Source organism: Bactrocera dorsalis, chromosome 5, assembly GCF_023373825.1.
Source record: "Bactrocera dorsalis isolate Fly_Bdor chromosome 5, ASM2337382v1, whole genome shotgun sequence".
Classification (NCBI taxonomy): domain Eukaryota; kingdom Metazoa; phylum Arthropoda; class Insecta; order Diptera; family Tephritidae; genus Bactrocera; species Bactrocera dorsalis.
The window spans coordinates 19,489,801-19,499,307 of NC_064307.1; the positions used below are offsets into that span (position 1 = coordinate 19,489,801).

General features: G+C 34.5%; 1 long non-coding RNA gene across 2 annotated transcripts; it reads right to left on the reverse strand.

Moving 5' to 3' along the window:
- Window positions 1-1,829: 1,829 nt before the first annotated feature.
- Window positions 1,830-4,095, reverse strand: LOC125778677 (uncharacterized). 2 transcript variants are annotated; one of them, XR_007422858.1, is made up of 2 exons: window positions 3,392-4,095; window positions 1,830-3,241 (listed from the first exon to the last, which is right to left on the reverse strand). It is a non-coding gene; the product is annotated as an uncharacterized LOC125778677 (long non-coding RNA). The 2 variants fall into 2 exon arrangements; XR_007422859.1 differs by having other exon boundaries at window positions 3,317-4,095.
- Between the last annotated feature and the right edge of the window lie 5,412 nt (window positions 4,096-9,507).

A 9,507-nucleotide genomic window follows, 5' to 3' on the forward strand; every position in this document is an offset into this window, starting at 1 on the left:
CAAAATCTCATCGGTTCTTTATTTGAAACGTTAGATTGGTTCATGACATTTACTTTTTGAAGATAATTTCATTTAAATGTTGACCGCGGCTGCGTCTTAGGTGGTCCATTCGGAAAGTCCAATTTTGGGCAACTTTTTCGAGCATTTCGGCCGGAATAGCCCGAATTTCTTCGGAAATGTTGTCTTCCAAAGCTGGAATAGTTGCTGGCTTATTTCTGTAGACTTTAGACTTGACGTAGCCCCACAAAAAATAGTCTAAAGGCGTTAAATCGCATGATCTTGGTGGCCAACTTACGGGTCCATTTCTTGAGATGAATTCGAAGTCCGAAGTTTTCCCTCAAAATGGCCATAGAATCGCGAGCTGTGTGGCATGTAGCGCCATCTTGTTGAAACCACATGTCAACCAAGTTCAGTTCTTCCATTTTTGGCAACAAAAAGTTTGTTAGCATCGAACGATAGCGATCGCCATTCACCGTAACGTTGCGTCCAACAGCATCTTTGAAAAAATACGGTCCAATGATTCCACCAGCGTACAAACCACACCAAACAGTGCATTTTTCGGGATGCATGGGCAGTTCTTGAACGGCTTCTGGTTGCTCTTCACCCCAAATGCGGCAATTTTGCTTATTTACGTAGCCATTCAACCAGAAATGAGCCTCATCGCTGAACAAAATTTGTCCGAAAAAAAAAAAAAACCGAACACTGATTTCGGTAATAAAATTCAATGATTTGCAAGCGTTGCTCGTTAGTAAGTCTATTCATGATGAAATGTCAAAGCATACTGAGCATCTTTCTCTTTGACACCATGTCTGAAATCCCACGTGATCTGTCAAATACTAATGCATGAAAATCCTAACCTCAAAAAAATCACCCGTTATCATCGACATCATTTGCCTTTCATTGCAAACAAGCAGTGCAGCAAACACCCGCAGCAATATCAACCGAAACGACAACAACGCCAACGACGACGACGACGATGACAATGATATTGCATGAGTACGAGTGCGAGTATGAGTCCGGGCAATATCCTTGCCCAGCAACTTGAATAGGCTATTTGAGGCGCATGCTTTACATGCTGCTGTGCTCGCTGTGGCAATATTCTTTTGTTGAGCATGCAGGAATATGTAATATAGTATATATACTCGTTTATGGATATAAGTATGTGTCTATATAGGTTGTATATGTTATATATCAGAGATGCTTGTTGTCAAGCACTCCATTTCGTTCGTTTACTTTTTATTTGCTACGCGGCATAAAATGGGCCTTTGTCTTGAGCTGCTGCTTTTAAGGGACGTTTGCATTGAAAGGAAAAGCAAAAGGATGCACTCACATGCTCAGCCTCTTAAACATCCAATATGTATGTATAAACATAGTAGATTGTGAACAATTTTCATGCTCGTACGCTGGTGCATTAAAAATTCAAGTCTGCAAGCTAAGAAAGGATGCTGAGTAAAATCTTTATCGAAATCTGTGTGCTTTTCGAACCATTCCAATTCTAGAATTGTTTGTCCTTGTATAAGTTAACAAAATAAATATTTTGTTACACAGTGTGCTGTACCTGCTGTACCATGTAAGCTTAAGAATGCCCTGGAATGCAGGTACACAATTTGGCAAACGCATCACGCCACTTTACCGCTACCCACTAAAAGAACGCCAAACTAAAAACAGGGATTTTAATGACGCTACTAGCACGCCACTTTACCGCTACCCACTAAAAGAACGCTAAACTAAATGACGCTACTAGCACGCCACTAACAATATGCGTCGCTGCCGACGTCTCGCTCTGCCGGCGCTTAGAATATTAAGTTGGTGATAGCTTAAGCTTAGATTTAAGTTTCACTTTTAATTCGGCTGTTCACTGCGCTAGTTGGATGTTACTCCAAAAATATAAAAAGTAAAATTAAATACTTAACTTGTACAGTGCGTGACAAAATGTTTACACTGATAAATGAAATTTTAAATAAAAAGAAAAATTAAACTCAAAATAAGTTAACTGGCGCCCAACGGATTGGAGAACCACACAACAGCCTGAAGGAGTTTGCAGAGGAATTTTAATCAATTATCCTCCTAGCCGGATTAATCGTCAACCTCGATCTCTTACCCATGCTTGAGGAAGAGAAGCGTGCGAGGAAGTGGCCATCGGGGGAACCCAAGTAACGACGCAAAGGACTAAAAGGGACTCTTCTTCCAGCCATGCACGTGTAAGATGCTAATTTTAAGTATTTTTAATTCCCATTTTTAATTATATAATTCAATCAATTAAATACATATGTAAGTGAAAAGTGTTAAAAATAATATTATCTTCTATCTAAAATGTAAAATTTGAATAAGTGGTTCAAAAAAGTGTATGGTATTCCTAGTTGAACACAAAAAATTAATATAAATTAGTAAAAATTCAAAAAAAAAAAAAATCGAGAAAAAACCGTTTTCCAAACAAAAAATATTATCTTTTACCAAAAAAAGAAGAATTTGAATCAGATATTCATTTCACAAAAGTGTATGTAAAAGTGTATTTTTAGTTGAACACAAAAAATTAATATAATGAATTGAAAAATGAGGTAAAATAGTTATTACTAAACAAAAAAAAAAAAACAAAAAAAAAGTAAAAAAAAAAAAAAGTTCAAAAAAAATCTCTTTTTTTGAGACAGCAAAATATATATTATATATGTATGTATATACGAATACTTATTAGTAAAAATAAAATAAATTGTTTTCCTACTACTTATTTAAATTTATTAAGAAATATTAATTTCAATTCAATATAACATAAAAGCAAATTTAAATTTTAATTTAAAATAATCCTTATAATAAAATAAAATACAATCATAAATTAAAATTATAATATTTTGTTGAAAATCAATATAAAATAACACCACATTAAAAAGGAACTTTTAATCCTTATAATAATTTTCTATCTTAAAACGTCTCTGCGATTCACCACCTTCGGGGGGACCCTCCAGAGAACAATCATAATAGTAACAATTTTCTAACTTAAAACGTCTCTGCGATTCACCACCTTCGGGGGGACCCTCCAGAGAACAATCATAATAGTAACAATTTTCTAACTTAAAACGTCTCTGCGATTCACCACCTTCGGGGGGACCCTCCAGAGAACAATCATAATATTAACCATTTTCTAACTTAAAACGTCTCTGCGATTCACCACCTTCGGGGGGACCCTCCAGAGAATAATCATAATATTAACAATTTTCTAACTTAAAACGTCTCTGCGATTCACCACCTTCGGGGGGACCCTCCAGAGAACAATCATAATATCAACCATTTTCTATCTTAAAACGTCTCTGCGATTCACCACCTTCGGGGGGACCCTCCAGAGAACAATCATAATATCAACCATTTTCTAACTTAAAACGCCTCTGCGATTCACCACCTTCGGGGGGACCCTCCAGAGATCGGATATAATTCGATATTAAAACAATAATAACCATTTTAGAGGCTTATACAGCTATAACTAAAAATACCTAAAAAGACCGCGATTCACCACCTTCGGGGGGACCCTCCGGTTCTTATAATAAATACGAATATAACCTAAAAAAACTACAAAAAATTAATAGAATAAAAATATATAATCAAACAAATAATCAAAATGACTAACCCAAACAACCTTATTCGTCCACCAATAATAAATATACCATCCGTACCCTCTCCTGCCAATACACCAATTATAGAGCAAGTAAACGCAACACCAGAATTAGAAGCTCTGATTAGAAGAATAGTGAGAAATGTATGCCTCACCGAAGACAGCAGACAAACTAATCATAACGAACTTAACTGTACAGATGAAGTAATTAACAGCGAATATAGGCATAATATTGATGATCTAGATAAGGTTCCTGACGTAGTTCGCTGCCTCAGAGAATTTTCGGGAAATCCAATCGAATACAGCTCTTGGAAGAAGAGCGTTGATAGAATTTTAAAGTTGTACGAACCTATCAGAGGAACAGCTAAATATTTTGGTATTATAAATTCTATAAGAAATAAAATAACTGGAACTGCTGATAATGTTTTGGAGTCGTATAATACTCCACTAAACTGGAACAGCATTTCACGATGTTTGACTCTGCATTATGCAGATAAGCGGGATCTCGGCACACTTGAGTACCAAATGATTACTCTAGTTCAAGGCAACAAAACGGTGGAACAATTCTATCAAGCCGTGTATGAACATTTGTCTCTTATTTTAAATAAAATTTCGTGTATGGAAATCGGAAGTGAATCCATGAACGTCTTAATAGGCACATACCGCGATAAGGCTTTAGATACTTTTATTAGAGGTCTTAAAGGCGACCTACCGCGATTATTGGGAATGAAGGAACCAGTAGACCTACCACAAGCTTTATATCTATGTACAAAATTACAAAACCAAAACTTTAGGGCTCAGTATGCCAGACATACTAATAATATTGGAAAAGGGCTAAGCACAAGCTCACCACCACTTTTTTCCTATAGTTCACACCCTAACACATTTAACCAATATCGAGATTATCCTCAACCATTTCGCTCGCCACAAACACCTCAAAGGGTATTCCAACCAAATAGACCTTACAACCAATACCGTTACGGACATAATGATTATAAATTTCCTCCACCTAGGCCAACTGCCCCAAAACCACCGCAACCTATGGACATAGATCCAAGTCTAAAAACAGCTAATGTTAACTATGTGAACAGATCTTTTGCTCCTAAATACACAGGGAAAAGACCAACAAGTGGATTTTCCAATAATCAAAATCCACCAAAACTACAAAGAAATTTTCATATCAATAATTCAGAAATCGTAAACGAACAAGATAATTATGAACAAAACTTAATTGAATACACGAACAAAACAAAATTTATAAACGAGACATTTCCTAACGAAACTGAAGACTTTACAGACATACATTTTTTTAGATTAAGCAATTCATCACTACCATATTTCGAGTGCAAAACAACTAGCGGTGAATTGCTCAAATTCCTTATCGATACTGGCTCGAACAGAAATTACATACAACCAAAACATGTTCAAAACCCCATTCCTAATAAAAATATATTCTACGTAAATTCAATAGCAGGTAATGTTAAGATAACTCACCATACAATGGTAAATTTATTTAAACAAAATCATTTCAATGTAAAATTCTTTTTATTGCCACCTTTAAAATCCTTCGACGGAATATTAGGGAATGATAGCCTAAAAGAACTATCCGCCATCATTCATACGAAAGAAAATTATATGACTATTTGCAATAACTATAAAATCAAAATAAAACAACAATCTGCAAATTCCTTAAATAACATTGGCATCAGAACAGAACACATGACTGAACAAGAAAAACTTCATATCGAAAATTTAATAAGACAATACTCAAATTTATTTGCTGAACCAAACGAAAAGCTTACATTCACAACCATCGTAAAAGGTGAAATAAAAACTACAACCGAAAGGCCAATATATTCGGCATATTATCCATATCCTATTTCCCTAAAAGATGAAGTTGAAAAACAAATACAGGAACTTCTTGACAATAACATAATTCGACCTTCACGGTCTCCTTATAATTCTCCGGTATGGATAGTACCAAAGAAAATAGACGCTTCAGGAAAGAAAAAATATCGACTCGTTATTGATTATAGGAAACTCAATACCGTCACCATTCCTGATCGTTATCCCATACCCGACATCAGTAACGTACTCTCAGAACTAGGAAAAAGCAAATTATTTTCAGTCATAGACCTTAAAAGTGGATTTCACCAAATACCTCTAAAAGAGAACGATATAGAAAAAACGGCTTTCTCCGTAAGACACGGAAAATACGAGTTCACAAGACTACCATTCGGTCTCAAAAATGCACCATCAATTTTTCAACGTGCACTCGACGATATTTTACGTGAACACATAGGGAAAATATGCTACGTATACATTGACGACATAATCGTATTTAGTGAAGATACCGAATCACATTTCCAAAATATCGAAACCATATTTCGAACTTTACAAAACGCTAATATGAAGGTGCAAATCGACAAATGTGAATTCTTGAAAACAGAAGTCGAATTCCTTGGTTTTATTGTATCCCAAAATGGTATACGAACCAACCCAAAAAAAGTAGAGGCAATTAAAAACTTTCCCTGTCCAAGAACTATAAAAGACCTCAGGTCATTTCTAGGACTGTCCGGTTTCTATCGTCGTTTTATAAAAGATTACGCCAAATTGACGAAACCCTTGACATCCCTTTTAAGGGGGGAGGAAGGACATATATCCAAAAGACTTTCTAGTAGGAAATACATTAACCTTTCCAAAGAAGCCATCGATGCATTCCAAAAGGTAAAAAATTCTCTATTGTCGGAAGACGTTATGCTATCTTATCCCGACTATAATAAGGAATTTCACCTAACGACGGACGCATCAAAATACGCTATTGGCGCAGTATTAACACAGGAAAATAGACCCATTATATTCATTTCGAGAACCCTAAGTAAAACGGAGGAAGCATATGCCACTAACGAGAGAGAAATGCTAGCTATTATTTGGGCTTTGAAATGCCTTCGAAACTACTTGTACGGGACTGCCAAAGTAAAGATCTTTACAGACCATCAACCATTAACATACGCCTTATCTAACAAAAATTCCAATTCTAAAATGAAGCGATGGAAATCAATTTTAGAAGAATACCATTACGAACTACAGTACAAACCCGGAACAAGGAATAAAGTTGCAGATGCTTTATCTCGTCCCCCTCGCAATTCACATATTAACTCTATGACGTTGACCCAGAACAGCGACGAAAGCTCCTCACAGAATTTGATACCATTTGCCAATGTACCCCTTAACGTATTCAAAAACCAAATCATCCTCAATGTAGGAAATAACACTGACTACAAGTTTGAAATTCCATTCCCAACATATCATCGTCACACAGTAACTGATGTAACTTTCAACGAAGAAAAATTAGCCAATATCCTTAAATCATATCTGAACCCATCGGTTACTAATGGCCTCATGACAGACGAACGAACACTAGGTATGATACAAAAAATTTTTGCCGATCGTTTCAACAGATACAAAATACAGTTCACTAGGAAGTTAGTAAGAGATCTAACAAATTCAGCCGATCAAAATGAGGAAATTATTAATGAACACAATCGTGCCCACCGAAATAGCGAAGAAAACAAGTTGCAAATTCTAGAAAAGTTTTATTTTCCACAAATGAGAGCCAAGATTAAAAAAATCGTGAAACAGTGCAGAACATGTAAATTTAATAAATACGACCGTCACCCTCATAAACACGCTATTCAAAGCACACCAATACCTGAGTACCCCGGACATATTGTCCATATCGATATATACCACACAAACAAACAACTCATTCTTACCGCCATAGATAAATTTTCGAAATATGCTCTTATTAAACAAATTAAATCACGAGCGGCAGAGGATCTGAAACAACCTCTTAGAGACATCATAATTTCATTAGGAATACCAAAAGTTATTATATTCGACAATGAAAAATCATTTAATTCCAGCCCAATCACATTCATGCTGACTAATCAATTCAATATAGAAATTCACAAAGCTCCACCCTATAAAAGCTGTTCGAACGGTCAAGTTGAGAGATTTCACCTTACTCTTACCGAAATAATACGTTGCCTCAAATCAGAAAATACGCATGAATCATTTGAGGAACTCCTAGACAGATCAATTTTTGAATACAACAACTCAATCCATTCAACAACCGGTAAAAAACCTCTCGAGCTCTTCTTTGGCCACAGAACACTAATCGATTCCAAACAAATAGAAATAAATAGGCAAGAAAACGTTAAGAGGCTACGAGAAAAACAAGAGACCGATTTAAATTATCATAATAAAAACAAAACGCCCATGAAGAATTACGACATAGGTGACACAATTTATGTAAATATAAATAAAAGGTTAGGAAATAAATTAACTCCACGATATAAAGAGGAAATAGTCGCTAAAAACTTTAACAGTACTGTCCTCACCAAATCGGGTAAAACCGTTCATAAAAATTTAATTAAAAACTGCTTTAAGTAAAAAGTTAAAATTATAACTTATTGAAAAATTACAAAAATAATATGCATCAGAATTAGAAAAAATACGTTAAAGTAAATAGAATATAACTTTACTATCAAAAATAAAACTAAAAAGTAAAAATAAAAATATTTAAAATTGAAATTGAAATTGTAAAAAGAAAAAATTACTACATATACTCATGTTATTAACTGAGCCAAGGCCAATGTTATAACTTCATATAAATTAAAAAATTAAGAAACATTTAGAGTAAGAATCACTTGTAGGAATGAAAATGATTTGTAAACCTTTTTCCAATATTTAAATATGAATGTAAAATATGAAAAATGAAAATGATTTGTAAACTTTTTTCCAATATTTAAATATGAATGTAAAATATGAAAAATGAAAATGATTTGTAAACTTTTTTCCAATATTTAAATATGAATGTAAAATATGAAAAATGAAAATGATTTGTAAACTTTTTTCCAATATTTAAATATGAATGTAAAATATGAAAAATGAAAATGAATTGTAACCCTTTTTCTAATATTTAAATACTTTAAGCAGTAAATCATGTAAAATATGTATGTACATAGTTAGGAAATACACCACTTAATTGCGCAAGGGCGAATAAACAGCACCTATCACCAGCCTAAGGAATCAAGCTAACCGTCATTGAATACGATACCAGTGCCAAATACACTACATATGTATGTACATACATATGTCGCTCATTGAAACATTTTATAAATAAAAGCTTACAGTACGAAACACGATTCTGCAGCTCAGCCATAGTACTCTTTACATCGAAGTCACTCAGTTGTCCAAATAAAACTTTACACTTGGCTGTCAAACGCGGACGTTCGAAATTAAGAAGGGAGGAGTTAACAAAATAAATATTTTGTTACACAGTGTGCTGTACCTGCTGTACCATGTAAGCTTAAGAATGCCCTGGAATGCAGGTACACAATTTGGCAAACGCATCACGCCACTTTACCGCTACCCACTAAAAGAACGCCAAACTAAAAACAGGGATTTTAATGACGCTACTAGCACGCCACTTTACCGCTACCCACTAAAAGAACGCTAAACTAAATGACGCTACTAGCACGCCACTAACAATATGCGTCGCTGCCGACGTCTCGCTCTGCCGGCGCTTAGAATATTAAGTTGGTGATAGCTTAAGCTTAGATTTAAGTTTCACTTTTAATTCGGCTGTTCACTGCGCTAGTTGGATGTTACTCCAAAAATATAAAAAGTAAAATTAAATACTTAACTTGTACAGTGCGTGACAAAATGTTTACACAGATAAATGAAATTTTAAATAAAAAGAAAAATTAAACTCAAAATAAGTTAACTTATATAAATAATAATAATAATATAAAGTCGTTATAAAATTGAATTGGATGAATGAATATTAGACTAATAGCGATTCTTAGAGACCGTTCTGAAAATTAGAAGAATTTTTATCC